Source organism: Puma concolor, chromosome B1 (genome assembly GCF_028749965.1).
Source record: "Puma concolor isolate L17-30 chromosome B1, mPumCon1.1.hap2, whole genome shotgun sequence".
Classification (NCBI taxonomy): Eukaryota; Metazoa; Chordata; class Mammalia; order Carnivora; family Felidae; genus Puma; species Puma concolor.
Genome location: NC_141670.1, coordinates 16,108,870 through 16,127,852, shown reverse-complemented (window position 1 = coordinate 16,127,852; position 18,983 = coordinate 16,108,870). Strand labels below are relative to the sequence as shown.

At 41.6% G+C, this 18,983-nt stretch overlaps 2 long non-coding RNA genes across 2 annotated transcripts; both read left to right on the top strand.

Annotated features, from left to right (window-relative positions):
- The first annotated feature begins 1,007 nt into the window (after positions 1-1,007).
- LOC147581486 (uncharacterized) lies at positions 1,008-6,363 on the top strand. Its single transcript, XR_015249963.1, has 3 exons — positions 1,008-1,027; positions 2,882-3,032; positions 5,365-6,363. It is a non-coding gene; the product is annotated as an uncharacterized LOC147581486 (long non-coding RNA).
- A 1,068-nt stretch (positions 6,364-7,431) lies between these two features.
- LOC147581485 (uncharacterized) lies at positions 7,432-16,832 on the top strand. The gene is made up of 2 exons (XR_015249962.1): positions 7,432-7,644; positions 16,010-16,832. It is a non-coding gene; the product is annotated as an uncharacterized LOC147581485 (long non-coding RNA).
- The last annotated feature ends 2,151 nt before the right edge of the window (positions 16,833-18,983 follow it).

The window sequence follows — 18,983 nt, the reverse complement described above, 5'->3', positions numbered from 1 at the left end:
ATTTTGCATACAGTTTCGTGAATTGCAACTTGAAACACATTTGTGAGCCCCAGATGTTCACGGACCCTGGGTAAAGAAATTCTGGCCCAAATAAATACATTTTGGATTTTATGTAAGCTTATTTAAATCTTTAATTTCCTGAAGTAAAATGATACTACATGCAAAGGGTCAAACCTAATTACCTTTTTTTTAATTTATTTTTGTAAATTCACATGCAGGTTAGTTATCGTATAGTGCAATAATAATTTCAGGAGTAGATTCCTTAATGCCCCTTACCTATTTAGCCCCTCCCCCTTCCCACAACCCCTCCAGTAACCCTCAGTTTGTTCTCCATATTGAAGAGTCTCTTCTGTTTTGTCCCCCTCCCTGTTTTTATATTACTTTTGAAACCTAATTACCTTTTTGGGATTTTATATAATTAAAAAAAACTTTACTATTACAGTATGGCTGACATACAGTGTTATATTTAAGGTGTACAGATAGTGATTCGACAATACTATACATCACTCACTGCTCATCACGATAAGCGTAATTATCATCTGTCACCATTCAACATTATTACAACGTTATTGGCTATATTCCTTCTGTTGTACATTTTATCTTCATGACTTACTTATTTTATGACCAGAAGTTTGTACCTCTCAATTCTCTTCACCTATTTTGTCCATCCCCCCACTCCCCACTCCCTCCCCCCCAACCCCCCCAACCACTAATTAGTTTTCTGTATTTAAGAGTCTGTTTGTTTGCTTGTTTTGTTTTTTAGATTCCACATGTAAATGAAATCACATGGCATTTGTCTTGCTCTGTCTGACTTATTTCACTTGGTTTAATACCTTCCAGGTCCATCCATGTTGTCGCAAATGGTAAGATTTCATTCTTTTTTATGGCTGAGTAATATTCCATTATACATATACATGTATATACATATATATAATGGAATATACATATATATATAATATATATATTATATATATATATTATATATATATATATATAATATATATATCCATCCATGTTGTCGCAAATGGTGTATGTGTGTGTGTGTGTGTGTGTGTGTGTGTGTGTATACACATACCTCTTCTTTATCCATTCATCAGTTGATGGACAGTTGGGTTGCTTCCGTATGTATCTTGGCCATTGTACCTAATGCTGCAATAAACATAGGAGTGAATATATCTTTTTTCAATTAATTTTTTCATTTTCCTTGGGTAAATACCCAGTAAAGGAATTACTGGATCATGTGGTTTTTCTGTTTTTAATTTTTAAATAACATTTGTTTGTTTGTTTGTTTGTTTGTGTTTATTTATTTTGAGATAGAGAGCATGTGCAGGTATGAGTGTACATGAGCTGAGGAGGGGCAGAGAGAGAGAGTGGGAGAGAGAGAATCCTTTTAGCACAGAGCCTAACATGGGGCTCAATCTCACAAAATGTGAAATCATGACCTGAACCAAAACCTAGAGTTTGATGCTTAACTGACTGAACCACCCAGACACCCCTCTATTTTTAATTTTTTGAGGACCTCTATACTGTTTCTACAGTGGTGGCACCAATTTACATCCCCACCAATAGTGCACAACTGTTGCCTTTTCTCCACATCCTTGCCAACGCTTGTTTGTTTGTCTTTTTGATACTAGCCATTATGACTGGTATGAGGTGATATATCACTGTGGTTTTGAGTTTTAGTTTCCTGATGATGAGTGATGTTGAGCATCTTCTCATGTGTCTGTTGGCCATCTGTATGTCTTCACTGAAAAAAAATGTCTATTCAGGTCCTCTACCTATTTTTTACTACACTTATTTTTGGGGGGTTGTAAAGTTCTTTATATACATTGAATATTAATCCCTTATTGGATATATCTGATATTTGCATATATCTTCTCCCATTCACTACATTGCCTTCTCATTTTGTTCATGGTTTCCTTAGCTGTGCAAAAGCTTTTTATTTTGGTGTAGTCCCAATAGTTTATTTTTGCCTTTGTTTCCCTCGCCTGAAGAGACAGACCCATGAATAGGTTGCTTAGGGTGATGCCCAAGAGATTACTGCCTATGTTTTCTTTTAGGAGTTTTATGGTTTCAGGTCTCACAGTTAGGTATTTAATCCATTTTCAGTTTATTTTTGTGTATGGTGAAAGAAAGTGGTCCAGTTTCATTCTTTTGCATATATAGCTGTCCAGTTTTCCCAACATCATTTATGGAAAAGATTGTCTTTTTCCTGTTGTTTATTATTGCCTCCTTTGCCATACATTAGTTGACTGTCCCACTGATCTATATGTCTATTTTTATGCCAGTATCAATCTTTTTTTGATGACTGTAGCTTTGTAGCATATCTTGGAATCTAGAATCTGATACCACCAGCTTTGTTCTTCTTTCTCAAGATTACTTGGCTATCTGGAGTCTTTTGTGGTTCCATACAAATGTTAGGATTATTTGTTCTAGTTATATAAAAATACTATTGATATTTTGATAGGGATTGCATTGAATCTGTAGATTGCTTTGTGTAGTATGGACATTTTAACAATATGAATTCTTCCAATCCATGAGCATGGTATATCTTTCCATTTGTTTGTGTCATCTTCATTTCTTTCATCAGTGTCTTATAGTTTTAAGAGTATAGGTCTTTCATCTCTTTGGTTAAGTTTATTCCAAGGTATTTTATTCTTTTGGGTGCAATTGTAAATGGGATTGTTTTCTTGATTACTCTTTCTGCTACTTGAAGTTAGTGTATAGAAATGTATTCTTTTGGGTGCAATTGTAAATGGGAAAACATTCTTAATTACTCTTTCTGCTACTTTGAAGTTAGTGTATAGAAATGCATTTCTATATATTAATTTTATATCCTGCAACTTTAGTCAAAATTTACTTTGGCGTCTTTCCTTTTCAGTGATATCTGGCAGCCATGTCAGAAAAATACCAAAAATAGAGGAAGAACAAGAAGATTTACTTGATTAAAAAAGTGGCTGAAAGACAAGTTCAGAGAGGGATTCAGGAACATGAGAGAATTTGAAAAATATGATCCAGAAAAAATAGGCAAGGTAAATGTATTTTAAGAATTATACTAGTTCCGGGGTGCCTGGGTGGCGCAGTCGGTTAAGCGTCCGACTTCAGCCAGGTCACGATCTCGCGGTCCGTGAGTTTGAGCCCCGCGTCGGGCTCTGGGCTGATGGCTCAGAGCCTGGAGCCTGTTTCCGATTCTGTGTCTCCCTCTCTCTCTGCCCCTCCCCCGTTCATGCTCTGTCTCTCTCTGTCCCAAAAATAAAATAAACGTTAAAAAAAAAAAAATTAAAAAAAAAAAAAGAATTATACTAGTTCCATATTTAATTATTTTACACTTAAAGATTTTCCAAATTAAAAAAATAGTACATATTCATTATATAAAAATTTGAACCTATGGAAAAATATACCCAAGAAAATGTAAATCACCTAATAACTTAATCACTCGAGATCTTTGCTATGATCATGATGCTACATATTTAGTCTTTTAAAAATTAAATAAATAAAAAATTAGGATTACCCCAATTATTTTTATTTTGTGAACATAGTTATTATTAGATTGTGGATATTTCAACAAATCATTAACTAGAACTTTAGCATGATTTTCATGTATGCTTAAGATTTTATCAAATGATATACCATAACTTATTTCCCATTCCTGAAAGGAAAAATTTCCATTTTTTCTACTTTATTCTCAACATTCTCCACTCAATACTTCACATCCGGTCACCAAATGTGTGGGGGTTTTTCCCACACCAAGCAATTCTCCAGTTCTCTGTGGACACCACCAGCTGGGTGTCCTGCCATTTAATTACATTTTCCTACTTGGAGTTAGCATCAGATCCCACAGGTTAAGACCTCAGTCACACAAGACTGCCCTCATCCCCAACTCCAGACACCAACCCCAAGTTGTCACTTGTGCTTCTGATCAATCAGCTATAAGTCATGACCCTTCCTTGCGTTTAGTAGCTTTCTAGAATGGCTCACAGACCTCAGGAAAACAGTTAACTTACTAGATTACTGGTTTGTTATAAAAGGATACAACTCAGGAACAGGCAGATGGAAGAAATGCATAAGACAAGGAATGGGAGTAGGGGGGAAGGGATTCAGAGCTTCCATGCTGTCTCTGGGCATGCCCCCCTCCCAACACCAACACATGTTTACCAACTCAGAGGCTCTCCAAACCCCATACTTTAGAAATATTTATGGAAGCTTTGTAATATGTGCAGGATGGATTATTAACTCAATCCCCAGGCCCTAGCCCAAGGATGGGAGATGGGCCTGGACGTTTTAAGCTTGGTCTTTCTGGTGACCAGCCCCCATCCTGAAGCTATCCAGGAGCCCACCAAGATTTGCCTCATTAGAACAGGAGACGCAAGTATCACCCGGGAAATTTTAAGGGAGTTTGGAACTCTGGGGCAGGAACTGGAGTCAAAGACCAAACGTTAGAACAAAAGATTCTCCTAGAACCTTTATCATTTAGGAAATGCCAAAAGTTTTAGGACCTCTGGCCAGGATTCAGACTTAAAGACTAAAATCTGTATTTCTTATTATATCACAATTTCCCAATCAGTGTTGGGCATGTAGGTTGTTACCAGTTATTCACTGTTTTACTTATTACACTGAATACTTTAAAAAATATACCTCAGTTTTTGTGATCGTATTTCCTTAGCGCAAATTTTCATTTTTAGGGTGAAAAGAATTTAAATATCTTCAGGAATAGTGCCAAAATTTCTCTCAAGAAATTTATACCCATTCAAATTCTTACTAACACTATCTATGTGCACAGCATTAGCTTTCACCCTGGCCTATATTGGGTGTATTAGTTATCTAGTGCACATTAACAAAGTAGTCCTCAAAATTTGTCAGCTGGAAACAATACGATTTACTTTCTCACAGTTTCTGTTGGTCAGGGATCTGGGCTGGGTGTTTCTGGCTCAAGGGATCTCATGAGACTGCAGTTCAGCTGTTGGCTAGGAGTGATGAATCAAGGCTCAACTTGGGGAGGAGCCACATCTAAGTTCGCTCACTGGCTGATGACCAGACACATTTGTTCCTTGGCACATGGGCCACTTTATAGGGCAGTTCACAGCATAGCAAGCAGCTGGCTTGCCTCAGAACAAGTAAGCAAGAGAAAGAGAATTCCTGAGAAGGAAGCCTTGCTCTTTTTATAACTTCATTTTGGAAGCAACGTCCCATGATGTTGCCATATTCTGTTTGTTACAGCAAGTCAATAGATGCAGGCCACACTCAGGGGGAGGGCATTATTCAAGGGTGCATGTACCAAGGTCTAGAGATTGCCTATCACAGTACATTGCCTATCATAATATTTTCTTTCTTTCTTTCTTTTTTAATGTTTTTTTTTTGAGATAGTGCAAGCCAGGGAGGGGCAGAGAGAGAGGAACAGAGGATCTGAAGCATGGTCTTCACTGACAGCAGTGAGCCCAATGTGGGGCTTGAACTCACAAACCACAAGACCATGACATGAGCCGAAGTCGGACACTCAACCGACTGAGCCACCCAGGTGCCCCTCTTTTTTTTGTTTTTTTTTTGAGACAGGGAGATAGAGGGCGCAAGTGAGTGAGGGGCAGAGAGAGAGGGGGGGAGAGAGAGACAGGGAGAGAGAGACAGGGAGAGAGGCGGGTCTCACCTGAAGTGAGGCTCATGTTCACCCAAAGCGGGGCATGAGTTCACCCAATGTGGGACTCAAACTTACAAACCATGAGATCATAACCTGAGCCGAAGTCATATGCTTAACCGACTGAGCCACCCAGGTGCCCACCTGTCATAATACAGTATTTTCATTTCAAGATAAAGCTTGGCCAAAAATAACCACTCAATTTTATTTTACTTTGTTTACATTTGGTTACCTGTATAGTTGAACATATGTTTATTTACTAAGTTAGTATTTTACCCAGTAAGCTAATATATACTGAGCATTTACTATGAGCCAAGCACCAAGCTAAACATTTTTTTTGTTTAAAAAAAAATTTTTTTAAGGTTTATTTATTTTTGAGAGAGAGACAGAGCATGAGATGGGGAGGGGCAGAGAGAGAGAGGGAGATACAAAATCTGAAGCAGGCTCCAGGCTCTGACGTGAGGCTCGAACTCATGGACCGTGAGATCATGACCTGAGCCGAAGTCAGATGCTCAACCGACTGAGCCACCCAGGCACCCCTAAACATTTTCTATACATTTTCTCATGTAGACTTCCCAACAATTCAATGAGATAGGCACTATTATTAACTTCATTTTACAGATGAGGAAACTGAGGCACAGAGAGATTGAAGTTATCAAAGTTTATGTAACTGGTAAGCAAGGGAGCTCCCGTCTATATTCTTAACCACAATCTTATCTTAGTTACCTTTCATATCCATGTATGTATTTATAATTTAAACATTTGTATGTATCCATAAGCAATACATACAACTCTGTTTCTTAAAAATTTTTTTAAATGTTTATTTATTTATTTTTAATTTTTATTTTTTTCAACGTTTATTTATTTTTGGGACAGAGAGAGACAGAGCATGAATGGGGGAGGGGCAGAGAGAGAGGGAGACACAGAATCGGAAACAGGCTCCAGGCTCCGAGCCATCAGCCCAGAGCCCGACGCGCGGCTCGAACTCACGGACCGCGAGATCGTGACCTGGCTGAAGTCGGACGCTTAACCGACTGCGCCACCAGGCGCCCCTAAATGTTTATTTATTTTTGAGAGTGAGAGAGAAAGAGAGAGCATGAACAGGGAAGAGGCAGAAAGAGAGGGAGAGAGAATCCAAAGCAGCCTCCAGGCTCTGAGCTGTCAGCACAGAGCCCAACGTGGGGCTTGAATCCACCAACCGTGAGGTCATGACCTGAGCCAAAGTCGGACGCTTAACCGACTGAACCACCCAGGCCCCCCCATATACAACTCTGTTTTAAAATTACACACAGGGGCGCCTGGGTGGCGCAGTCGGTTAAGCATCCGACTTCAGCCAGGTCACGATCTCGCGGTCCGTGAGTTCGAGCCCCGCGTCAGGCTCTGGGCTGATGGCTCGGAGCCTGGAGCCTGTTTCCGATTCTGTGTCTCCCTCTCTCTCTGCCCCTCTCCCGTTCGTGCTCTGTCTGTCTCTGTCCCAAAAATAAATAAAAAACGTTGAAAAAAAAATAAAAAATAAATAAATAAAATTACACACAAATGTTATTAAACCTACAAATACCTTTGCAATTTTTTTTTTTCACTGAGCATTGGCTTGGAGATTTATCCATGTGGGTAGAGGCACGCACATGAGTTCAGTCGTTCTAATTCTTTACTATTCCATTGTATGAATGAAATAAACCAGTTTCTTTTCCTACCAAGAAAGGGTTATTTGGTTCAAGGTCTTCACAATTAGAGGTAATGCTACACTGAACAACCGTCTACATGTTTTCTTGGACATATTTGTGAGACTTTCTGCAGGTGGACACTTCAGATGAAACTGTTAGCTACCAGGGCTCCTGCCTCTCCAAAATGATTGTAACGGTCTATTAACCAGCAATATAGAAAAGTTTCCTCTGCCTCTGTCTTTGCTGTATGAGCTTGCTGAAGCTGCTATAACTGAATAGCAGACTGGCCTAAACAACAGAAATTTACTTTCTCATATTTCTGGAGACTAGAAGATCAAGATCAAAGTGTTGGTAAGTTGGTTTCCTCTGAGGCCTCTCTCTTTGGCTGGGAGATGGCTGTCTTCTCCCCATGTCCTCACAAGGTCTTCCCTCTGTGTCTGTGTCTTGATCTCCTCCTCCTCTTCTTCTTTTCTTTCATGTTTATTTATTTTTTGAGAGAGAGACAGAGTGTGAACAGGGGAGGGGCAGAGAGAGAGAGGGAGGCACAGAATCTGAAGCAGGCTCCAGGCTCTGAGCTGTCAACACAGAGCCCAACACCAGTCTTGATCTCATGCACCACAAGATCATGACCTGAGCTGACATCCAACGCTTAACCAACTGAGCCACCCAGGCACCCCTCCTCTTCGGATAAGGACACTGGTCATATTGGATTAGGGCTCACTCTTTTGACCTCATTTTACCTTAATTACCTTTTAAACAGTCCTATTTCCAAATACAGTCATGTTCTGAGTTATCCTGGGGGTTAGAATATCAATATGTGAATTTTAGGGGAACACAATTCAGCCTCTAATACTTACTTGCCAACACTTGGATTTATCAATCTTAATGGTTTTAAAAATCAATTGACTGTTTGTAAATGTTATTATGTTATTTAACCTGTATTGGCATGTCCATTTTCCCTACTAGACGGTAGTTCCTGAAGTTTGGGCCTTTGTCTTACTAACCTTTATAACCGCCACTGGGAAACCATAGTTAGCATTTAGTAAATGCTTACCATTGTAATTGCATTTTTTAAACCAACTTGAAGACAAAGAGGCCAGTAGGTTCTGTAGACTTTGCCTGGTTTGACCTTGTATTGCCAAAATACTTTTTAAAGTTGTTTTCACTAATTTCAAGATTCATTAGGCACATAGTTGTTATTCATGTAAATAGTTCCCTGACTCTATTATCCAGTTTGCATTTTTATCAAAGCTCTCTGCTTTTCTTCCTCTTTTGCTGTGAGTCTCTGAAAAGCATTTCCTGGATCCTTAGAAATCCCAGTATATCTAGTCAAGGTGGGGAAACTGTAAGCAAAATACAAAATCGACCTAATTCACTTGGATTTTTAGTTCTGCCAAAGGGGATGAATCAGCTGAGTTAAATGAAGTCTGAGAATGAACCTATAGATTAAGTTATCTAATCAGAAAAGTTATGTGATCTAAGTGTGGAGCATTTTTTATATATTCCTTTTATCATTGTATGAATGATGTAATTTTATAAAATTGTAAATTGTTAGTCTTAAATATACAGGCTCCAATTAGAAAGAAATAACCTTTCATTAAAAAATTTCCCTGCTATCTTCTTCTTCCTGGATGTCCCAGCAGGGAGTGAGCCCCGCCTCTTGGGGGCTGTTGTAGCACCTGATAGGTAATCGTTACCTTGCATACTTGTAATAATTGTTATCGTGGAGTTTTAGCTCTGCAATTATATTGTAAGCCATAAGAAGACAGTCACTATGACTTTATAACCCCATTGTATTTTATACTTACATAGTAGATGTTCTAAAAAATATGCTAAATAAATTCCCCAAATTGTTCTCCACCATCTTCCTCATGACTCTTAGTAAGGAGAAAAAATTAAAAAACCCAAATCTATGATTCACATGGAAACTCTGTAAAGTAGTGGTGTTCAATCCCTCTCTGTCTCTTGTCTCTCTGCTCTGTCCCTCTGTCTCTCTCTTTCTCTCAGACATTGGAAAAGAAGATTTCTTTTCAGTCCTGAAAAAATTTGACTCGCATCTGAAGGAGGAATCCTTTAATGATTTCCTGAAGAGACGCAATCTTATATGCAGTGCAACTGGCAGTAGTTATCTGGAGTTCCTGTGGAACCTCCAGGACAGTGATGAAGGGATCAAAATCCTCTCCAAGTCCATGCACAGTTTGTACGGACCCTCCACATGGCTACGATAGTCTTCTAGTCCACTAACCATTGGTAAACTTTCAGGGAGACTCAGATTCCTCACCTTCGTGGTGCTGTATCTCTCTCAGGACCCGTGTTCATGGACATGGGCCAGCCTGGTCCATAGATGGTTCGTGAGAATTTGGCCTTTGGGAACAGAGTGTGACAGGAATGAAACTACTCTGTCTTGTTACTAAAATTATTAGCATTATTATTAAAATTAGTTTCAAGTAAGAATTGGTCTACTTTCCCTGGCTGAGGAGGTTACACAGTGTCTTGGGAGGATACACATGTGCGAATTTAGTATGATTCACTTCCCCCTTAATGCTCCCTGAAACAGCTCCTTAATGTTCCCAGTGCCACACTTTATTTTTAGCTTTGGCCTTCTGCAGCACTTGACCTTTTGCCTGGATAGAGCAACGTACTGTGGAGCTCAAACCCACAGTCTCCCCTGTCCTGTGCAATATGGAGGATGTTATATTATACCTTCTTTGGAAGGTCTGGCATTCAGAATGGCCTTTTAGGACAAAGTAAAGCTGTGTACCCACACAGACACACACACACACACACACACATACACACCCCTTTGGTAACATTGCCTTCCATGCCTGGATTATAATCATTTCTTTTACATACCTTCTGCCATTGCTGCAAGGCATTATATAATCTGAACATTTATGAAAATATTTTTAAAATGTAGATAAGGATCTTGTACCAAAATAATCATCCCTCTTGTTTTAGAATAACAAAAACTTAGGGGTGCCTGGATGGCTCGGTCCGTTAAGCATCTGACTCTTGGTTTCAGCTCAGGTCATGATCTCTCAGTTTCACGGGTTGAAGCCCTGCATCAGGTTCTGCCTTGGCAGCACAGAGCCTGCTTGGGATTTTCTGTCTCCCTCTCTCTCTGCCCCTCCCCACTTGCGCTGTCTCTGTCTCTCTCAAAATAAATCAATAAACTTAAAATATTTTTTAATAAAAAATTAAAAAGAATAACAAAAACTTGGAAACAACATTCAAACATAGACGAGTAGTTAAATCAGTCATAGAATTTCCATACCATGAAATACCATGCAGCCATCAGAAAGGATTACCACAATTTTTTTTACTGAAATGGGAAAATGCTAATTATGGAATACGAAGTGAAAAAACTTAAGTCCCAAACTGCAAATGCAGCATGACCGTGGCTGTGCCTTTACCTGTCTCATCATGCTGGCTCACCACCACCTAAACGGCCTCCCTCGACTGAGCGTGACCCCTCCATCCCTTCTCTGCATCCAAGCCAAGAGGTCTTTCAAAATTCAAATCGAATCTTGTCCGTTCCACACTTACCGCTCTCCAACCATCGGAGCAACAGCATTTAGAAAATGTTCGGGCTTGGGGCGACTGGGTGGCTCAGATGGTTAAGCGCCGGACTTCGGCTCAGGTCACGATCTCATGGTGCGTAGGTTCCAGCCCCACATCGGGCTCTGTGCTGACAGCTCAGAGCTTGGAGCCTGCTTCAGATTGTATCTGCCTCTCTCTCTCTCTGCCCTTCCCCCACTCGCACTCTGTCTCTCTCTCTCAAAAATAAATAAACATTTAAAAAAAGGAAAGAAAAACAGAAAACGTTCGGGCTCATGAACACGGGGTCCAGAGCCCCTTGTAATCCTGCCCCTGCTGCTCTTTGGCACCTCATCTCTGAAGGTCCTCTGTCCCCATCTGTAGTAGCATGCTTGGCTTTGACCAGACTTCTTCCATCTGTGCTTTCTGGCCAGAGTGCCGTTGCCTTCTTTTTGCCTTGATATCTTCTCATCTTTTACATCTCAGATGGGAAGCTTTTCCTCATCCCTACCCTGGTTTGCTTGCTCCTTCTCTGTGCTTCCATTACTCTCTGTGTGTCCCCTTACTGTAGAACTTATTACTGCCCTTTACTGTAATTGCCACTTCCTTACCCGTGAAGGCTGGGTCTATGTGATGCCCATTATTTTGTTTCCAGCAGACAGAACCACAGGGTAGGCACTCGTTAGCTGTTAAAAAAAATAATGTTGAGGGGTCCCTGGGTGACTCGGTTGGTTAAGCGTCTGACTCTTGAAACTGGCTCGGGTCATGAACTCACAGTTCGTGAAACTGATCGCCGCATCTGGCTCTGTGCTGACGGTGAGGAGCCTGCTTGGGATTCACTCTCTCTCTGCCCCTCTCTTGCTCTCTGTCTCTCAAAATGAATAAATAAACATTTAAGCAAATAATAGTGAACATATCTGGCAGACAAACATCAACTGGTTAATAGAAATTTTTCCTTCAGTGGTTGAATTTTGGATGGCTTTAAATTTCTTTCTCTTTATACTAAGACAAAATTATTTTTTATCGTGGTAAAAAAAATGCATACCATTAAATTAACCATCTTAACAATTTTGCAGTGTACAATTCAGTAGTGTTAAGTGTAATTGCGTTGCTGTGCGACTAAAACATTTCATCTTGCAAAACTGAAACCCTGTATCCACTAAGCACTAACCACCCCCCCCACCCCACCCCACCCCCCCCCCTGCCTCCCGCCCCTTTCCACCACCCCTGATGATTACTTTTCTACTTTCTGTTTCAATGATTTTAGATGCTTCACATGAGAGGAATCATCCTGTATTTGTCCTTCCATGCCTGGCTTCTTTTGCTTTAGCATAATGTCCTCATTAGCATCCGTGTTAAAACAAATTTGTGATATGAACTCTGTGACCTCTGGAACCAGAAAAGTGGTACTATGGAGAATCATAGGAGCTAAAGGTGACTCTCAAATTTATCTGGGCCCTTTTTCCACACCCCAAACTTTACTTTTTTCTAGAGGAGAAATCCAAAAATAGAAAACTAACTTGTCCAAGGTGAAAGGTTCCAGAATGGCAAAACTGAGCTCAACAAATGTAAAAATAAGTAATAGAGGTAGGCGTTTAGTTCTTTTACACAGCTTACAGCATGTCCTATTTTATTTTCTGCACATAGCTGCTTAAGTATAATTTTATTTTCTATTATTCCATTTTATATTTGAAGTGAAAATCCCAGCTGCCCAGGTTATTTCTCTGTTTGGAAGGCCCACTACAGTTCTCTTTGTTTGGGATTACGCTTCTGCAATTTTGTCTGTAAAATGCATTCCCCAGGTGGTCCAGATTTTGCATTTGGGGCATGAAGATCCTGTTGGCATTTACGAGTAAAAGGAATTCTTTAGGTTTCTGAGAGACTTTGATATTTGAGCCACGCAGATCTAACAGAGCTGGAGTCACCAGAAATATTTTAGAAATATTTTAGTCCAGCTGCTTGCCGCTGTGTGACTTTCTCTCCTACTCTGAAAGAAAAAGATCGCATAAGCTATACTTTATCATATAATTACCAAAGAGCCTCTTGTTCTCAGTATCCAAACTAGTTAATTAGTTTAAAGAACATGTATTATGAGTCCACCAGGTGCCCTGTTGTGACTTAGAGGCATGTTTAAGATATATATTAACTAGTGAAAAAAAACCCAGCGATTTTCAAAGTTAAGGCAAAGACCTCTTAGCAATGCTGCAGGCAAATCCCCTCATTCTGTGTGTGAGACACAGAAGCCCAGAGAGGGACCCAGAGTGAAACAGCCAGTGAGTCACATACTAGAATTTCAGATGCCTATTTCTGACCACCGGGCCAAAGAGGACATCAGAAGCTCTTGGACTATATACGTGGGCTTGATTTGAAGAGGGACACAGAGACTCTCACTCAACTCGCTTTCCATTAACATTTTATTCTTTCTTCCTAATTTACTTGTCAACATGATTTTTAGCCTGGTCTTGATATCTGGTTTTGAATCAAGAGAAGAAAACTCAGGAGATTTCTAGCCCATAGTGATTTAGAATAGCTTGACAGTGTGTTCCAACACTGAAGGGATTAGTTTTCTTCACTCCAATTGGTAGAACCAAGAAAGGAAATTCCAAACCCCAGCTGAGACTAGGCCCTGTGATATATAATGTACGTGCCTAGGTTTTTGGGAAAGAATGACTAAAGCCTGCTTTGGGAGGGATCTTTGGCTTGAAGCTTTCAGTTTTGTTTATGACTGGAAGAGAGGAGTTCATTTATGTCTAAGTGTAAGGTTGCAGTCTGCTTTGGCAGTCTTTCTAGCATAAACACCACATTTGATGTTAGGATTTGAGAGGAAAAAGACTCCCGAATGTTTTACTGTGATTTGCCCTTAGAGTCCTCTCAAACACTGTGAAAATAACTTTAGGAAGTTTTGTTAAATGGTAGAATGCTTAACGCTTCATACTATTTTATCAGTTTATTTTACTGATGTGAAACTCAGTGAGTATATGTGTAAATAAAGAATTGCACTTCTCCAAAAGGTAGGAAAAAGTTTATATCATTATGGTACTTTGTTCTGTAGGGTTCCAAGAGACCAAATAATATTCTTTGAACCAAAAAATACCCCTAAGCTATAGCTAAATGCAGAATATTTGTGGTAATGTGGAATGTGTTTACATTTATGTAAATTAACTTAAGGAAACATATACTGTAACATTTGTTAAATATTGTCCTGTGACTAGTACTATAGATCTAGGTACTTAAAGTAATACAAGCCATTGACAGGACTCAGTGCTCCTGGGTCCCTGACATCTTCCACAATCCCTCAACAGACATAGGTTCAGAATCACCTAGAATGTTCTTCTCCATTGGGCAGAAATTCTCTCTGTGTTGCTTCCCAACACATAGATGATCAGAAGTCCTGCATTTCTCCATCTGGTGGTCAACAGATTGATTTCATACTACATTAGGTGCACATCAGGTCCCTGTTTGCTGGACTGTTCTCTCTTCAGAGATAAAAGCTGACGTGGATCTTCTCACAACGTGGAGAGTGGGAAACCCACTCAGGCAAACTCAGTGAAAAATCAACCAACCAAGCTGCGGTGCTTGAGCAATAGGTCTGGAAGCGAATGACCGAGGCTCTTTCAATAGGTGTCCTTGGAAGACTAATTAGTTGTCAAATAGTTCTCTTTTTTTTTTGTTAAAAATTTTTTTAAACATTTATTTATTATAGAGAGACATAGAGAGACAGAGCATGAGCATAGGAGGGGCAGAGAGAGGGGGAGACACAGAATCTGAGGGAGGTTCCAGGCTCTGAGCTGTCAGCACAGAACCCAATGCGAGGCTCAAACTCATGAACAGTGAGACCAGGACCTAAGCCGAAGTCGGACGCCCAACCGACTGAGCCACCCAGGTGCCCCAGTTGTCAAATATTTCTGATTGGTGACCTCAAAGGAGTGGGGCATCTTGGCCAGCACTTACTTTCTACCTCTCAATTTTATTTATTTATTTATTTATTTATTTATTTATTTATTTATTTATTTATATGAAATTTATTGTCAAACTGGCTTCCATACAACACCCAGTGCCCATCCCAACAGGTGCTCTCTTCAATGCCCATCACCCACCCCCCTCCCTCCCACCCCCCATGAACCCTCAGTTTATTCTCAGTTTTTAAGTGTCTCTTATGGTTTGGCTCCCTCCCTAACTTTTTTTTTTCCTTCCCCTCCCCCAATGGTCTTCTGTTAAGTTTCTCAGGTTCCACATAAGAGTGAAAACATATGGTATCTGTCTCTCTCTTGTAGGACTTATTTCACTTAGCATAACAATCTACCTCTCAATTTTAAACCAGAATTCAACTTCAACGTAATTTACCTGGGCGATTGCACCCTGCTGTGTTTGCTTATTTCCAGACTCCTGGGTGAACATGGCGAAAACCTTTCCTGCAAACTTAGATTCTCTTCCAGCATCTTTCTACCTTCTGTGTCCCTGGCAGACTCTTTCTGAAGTGCCATTTGCTCTCCACTCTCTCATTCGCGACACAATCCACCGGCTTTGGTTGTCCTTCCCCTTGGAGTTACTCTTGCTGAGGTCTCCTGGGACCTCCACGCTCCACGATGCCAAACAAAAGGCATGTTCTCCAGTCCCTGGTTTATATGACTTCTCTGGAACATTTACCTCTACCGAACACCCACTTCTTCCTAAATCTGTATTTACTCTTGGCTTTCCTGTACGACGTCACATTCTTTTGGTTTTCCACTCTCTTCTCCGGCTGCTTCTTTATAGGTTCCTTGGTGGGTTCTAGCTTCTCATTCGTTACGTGCCAATACTGCCCAGATGCTATTCTCATTTATACGTTCTTAGAAGCGCGTTCATGCACACGCATAGCTTCAATGTCACTTCTGTGCTGGTGACTCTCATATCTACCTGGCTAGCTCAGACCTCTTTTGCTTGAATGTCAGACGCATACGTGTGTTATAAGCTTCACCTCAAACTTACTACTTTCAATGCCTGCTCCACCTCCCAGGTCTCCTGTCTCTCTCTTGGCGTCTGTCCAAATCAGATAAAACTAAAAAGCATCCTAGATTCCCATTCTTCCTCGTCTCGCACTTAACTGGTCACCAAGGAATGTAGAGACTACTTCCTGGCCATCTCACCCATCTTCTCCGTTCTCTCTCATTTTGATCAGACACTGTTTCTCCTCTCCTAGATTGCAGCAGGCCCTCGGAGCTGGACCACCTGACTCCAGTCTGCCCACCTCTTCCTGGACCGGCACACAGTGCTATGTGGATGACCCTTCTAAACTGCAAATGTCATCATGTCACTTTCCCGTGTACCACCTGTCGTTCCCCCGACTTAAGATTAAAGTAAAATCCTTCTGGTTTTGCATGCCAGGTCTTGCATTTTCTGGATATGGCCTTTCTCTCTTGCCTCATCTGCTATCACCCCCCTCCACACACACACACACACACACACACACACACACACATCCTCCTCCGTCTCAGGCGCTCCACAGTGTGTGTGAATTGCGTGATTTCTTACCTCCACATCTTGTGTGTTGATCTTGAAATACTCTCCTCATCCCCTTTGTTTCTTTTTTCATTTTATTTTATTTTATTTTATTTTTATTTTTATTTTTATTTTTGAAAGAGAGAGAGACAGACAAAGCATGAGCCGGGGAGGGGCAGAGAGAGAGGGAGACACAGGATCCGAAGCAGGCTCCAGGCTCAGAGCTGTCAGCACAGAGCCCAATGCATGGCTCGAACTCACAGACCACGAGATCATGACCTGAGCCGAAGTCAGACACTTAAGTGACTGAGCCACCCAGGTGCTCCCCCTTTGTTTCTAATTAGTTAATATTCATCCTTTAAATTCAGTCGAAGGGTCACCTCCTCCAGGAAGCCTTCTTGGAGCCTCCCATCTGATTTAGATGCCCTCCTCTGTGTTCTTATAACTGTCTCATAAAACCTACTGTATATTCCATTATAATTGTGTCTGCATTGTAAACTCCTTAAAGACTGAATGCATTTTTGGCCTGGTGTTTACACTGGATTTACAAATGTTTCCAACTTATTTAGCATATTCATCTATCACGCGGGGTGATTATGCTCCTAATTTTACTTACTTTCCGTGGTTCCCAGGTATGGGGTCTGGAGGCATGACCAGGGCCCGTGTTCCATTCCTCAGAGCCGGGAGTTGTGTGTCCTGCTCTCCCCCCCAAATTGTCTCACCATGTCATCTCCTCCCTTCCCTGACAAGTTCCAATGTCAAGCAGCTTGTAACCAGGAAATGAGATGTCAGCATCCCGTGCTTCTGGACCTCCACAGATTGACGTGTTGTTTTCTTGGCCGCCTTCCCACGCAACTGCCCCCTCCCTGCTGGGCAGGTGAAATGAGTGACAGGGATAGACTTTCTTCGTGACCATCAAACTTTTCCTGATCTGGGTCCACTGTCATATTGACTGGGGCCAGAGTTGAGGAAAGAGGAGGGTGTCAATGCCTGTGCCGTTGACTGGCCCCAAGAGACAGTGGTTCTCCGAGCTTAGAATTTGAAAGGCTTGGTGCCTTTTTTTTCCCCCTCTCGGTCAATTCCAGAAATAACAGTAGTAGCTGTGCATTTGCTGTCCACCAGGAACAATTCTGATGTTTCCACTTAATCTTTATGACGGCGTCGTCTGACAAAAAATGAGTCGTTCTTCTCAACTGACATACAAAGGAACGGAGGCAAGGAGAGGGTAAAGAATCTGCCCAAAGTCATCAGCTAGTAAATGCAGCCCAGACTCAAACCAGCCTGGTGCTACAGCTCATTTCTGTAACCTCTGGGCTGCACTGCCTCACTTTGCCACTAGCCTGTCACAGTTAGATTTGCTGCTCCCAGTAGCGATTGTCCAGCTTTGTGCCTGGTCAGCGGGAGCCCCTCCCCGTGCCTGGGTGACTCGAGGAGGCCGTATGGTGTTCTCCTTTGCCTCCCCCCCTCTTCAGTGTTACCTGCTAAATACGGCTTTCGAGGTGTGCCGTCTCTTGGCTGGCCCCCTGTGTCTTCAAAAAATTATCTTTTATTTATTTACAGTTTCCATGCCATTTGCTTTCATTGGTTTTTTACTAACTACTTTTCTTTTTAAGTTTATTTATTTATTCTGAGAGGGAGAGACAGAGAGCAGAGGAGGGACAGAGAGAGAAAGGGAGAGACAGAATCCCAAGTAGGCTCCACACTAATAGTCCATCCAGAGCCTGAAGCAGAGCTCAAATTCATGAACCCGTGAAACCATGACTCGAGCCAAGGTTAAGAATCAGATGGCTTCCCCACCGACTGAGCCATCCAGGTGCCCCAACCAGCCACTTTTTTTTGAAGAAGTAATCTGTACACATGGTAAGATATTCAGACTATAAAAGGTATCCACAGGAAGCAAACCTACCTCCAGACTCCCGGTCTCCCAGTCTGTCCCCAGGACCCTCCCTCATCCAACACCCAGGCCAAACGCCATCGCTTTCCTTATGAAATAGTGTGTGTAGCAAGGTTATAAATTGAACTCACATTACAACTTACGTGTGCTGCTAAAACGTTTGCTCTTTTTGTCGATAATGAATCCAGCCTTCCAGCCCCGCCCCCAACTCCTCTCCATCACCCCTGCTCACAGGCTGATGGCAAAAATGAACAGTTTCCAATCTTGTTAAAAAAAATTTTTTTTATTTTAGAGAGAGAAAGAGAGTATGAGTGGGGGGAGGCAGGCAGAGGGAGAGAGAGACAAAATCTCAAGCAGGCTGCATGCTCAGTGCTAGAGCCCGGCATGAGGCTCAGTCCCACAATCCTGGGATCATGACCTGAGCTGAAATCAAGAGTCAGAAGCTTAACTGACTGAGCCACCCAGGCGCTCCCAGGCTTGTTTAAACCTTAGTCTACCTGGTAGGTTGTCTCTTTTAGGGAGGTATTCAGGCTGACTTGGATGAAAGGGTCAGTCTCCCAGAGATTCTGTCCTCCGGGCCTGCTCCTTTCAACAACAAAGGAGAGGGAGGGAAGGAGTGCAGCCTATGTGACCTGCAGCCAATATTCTCTCGCCCGCTTAGCGTGTGTCTGCTGTCCTCTGGCCTCTGGGCAGTGTTCTTCAGCCATCTGGTCAGGGATGCCCTGCGGGTCTCTGGTGCAGAGACGAGTGTGCACAGTCAGGGTGTGTTGTTGGTGCCGTG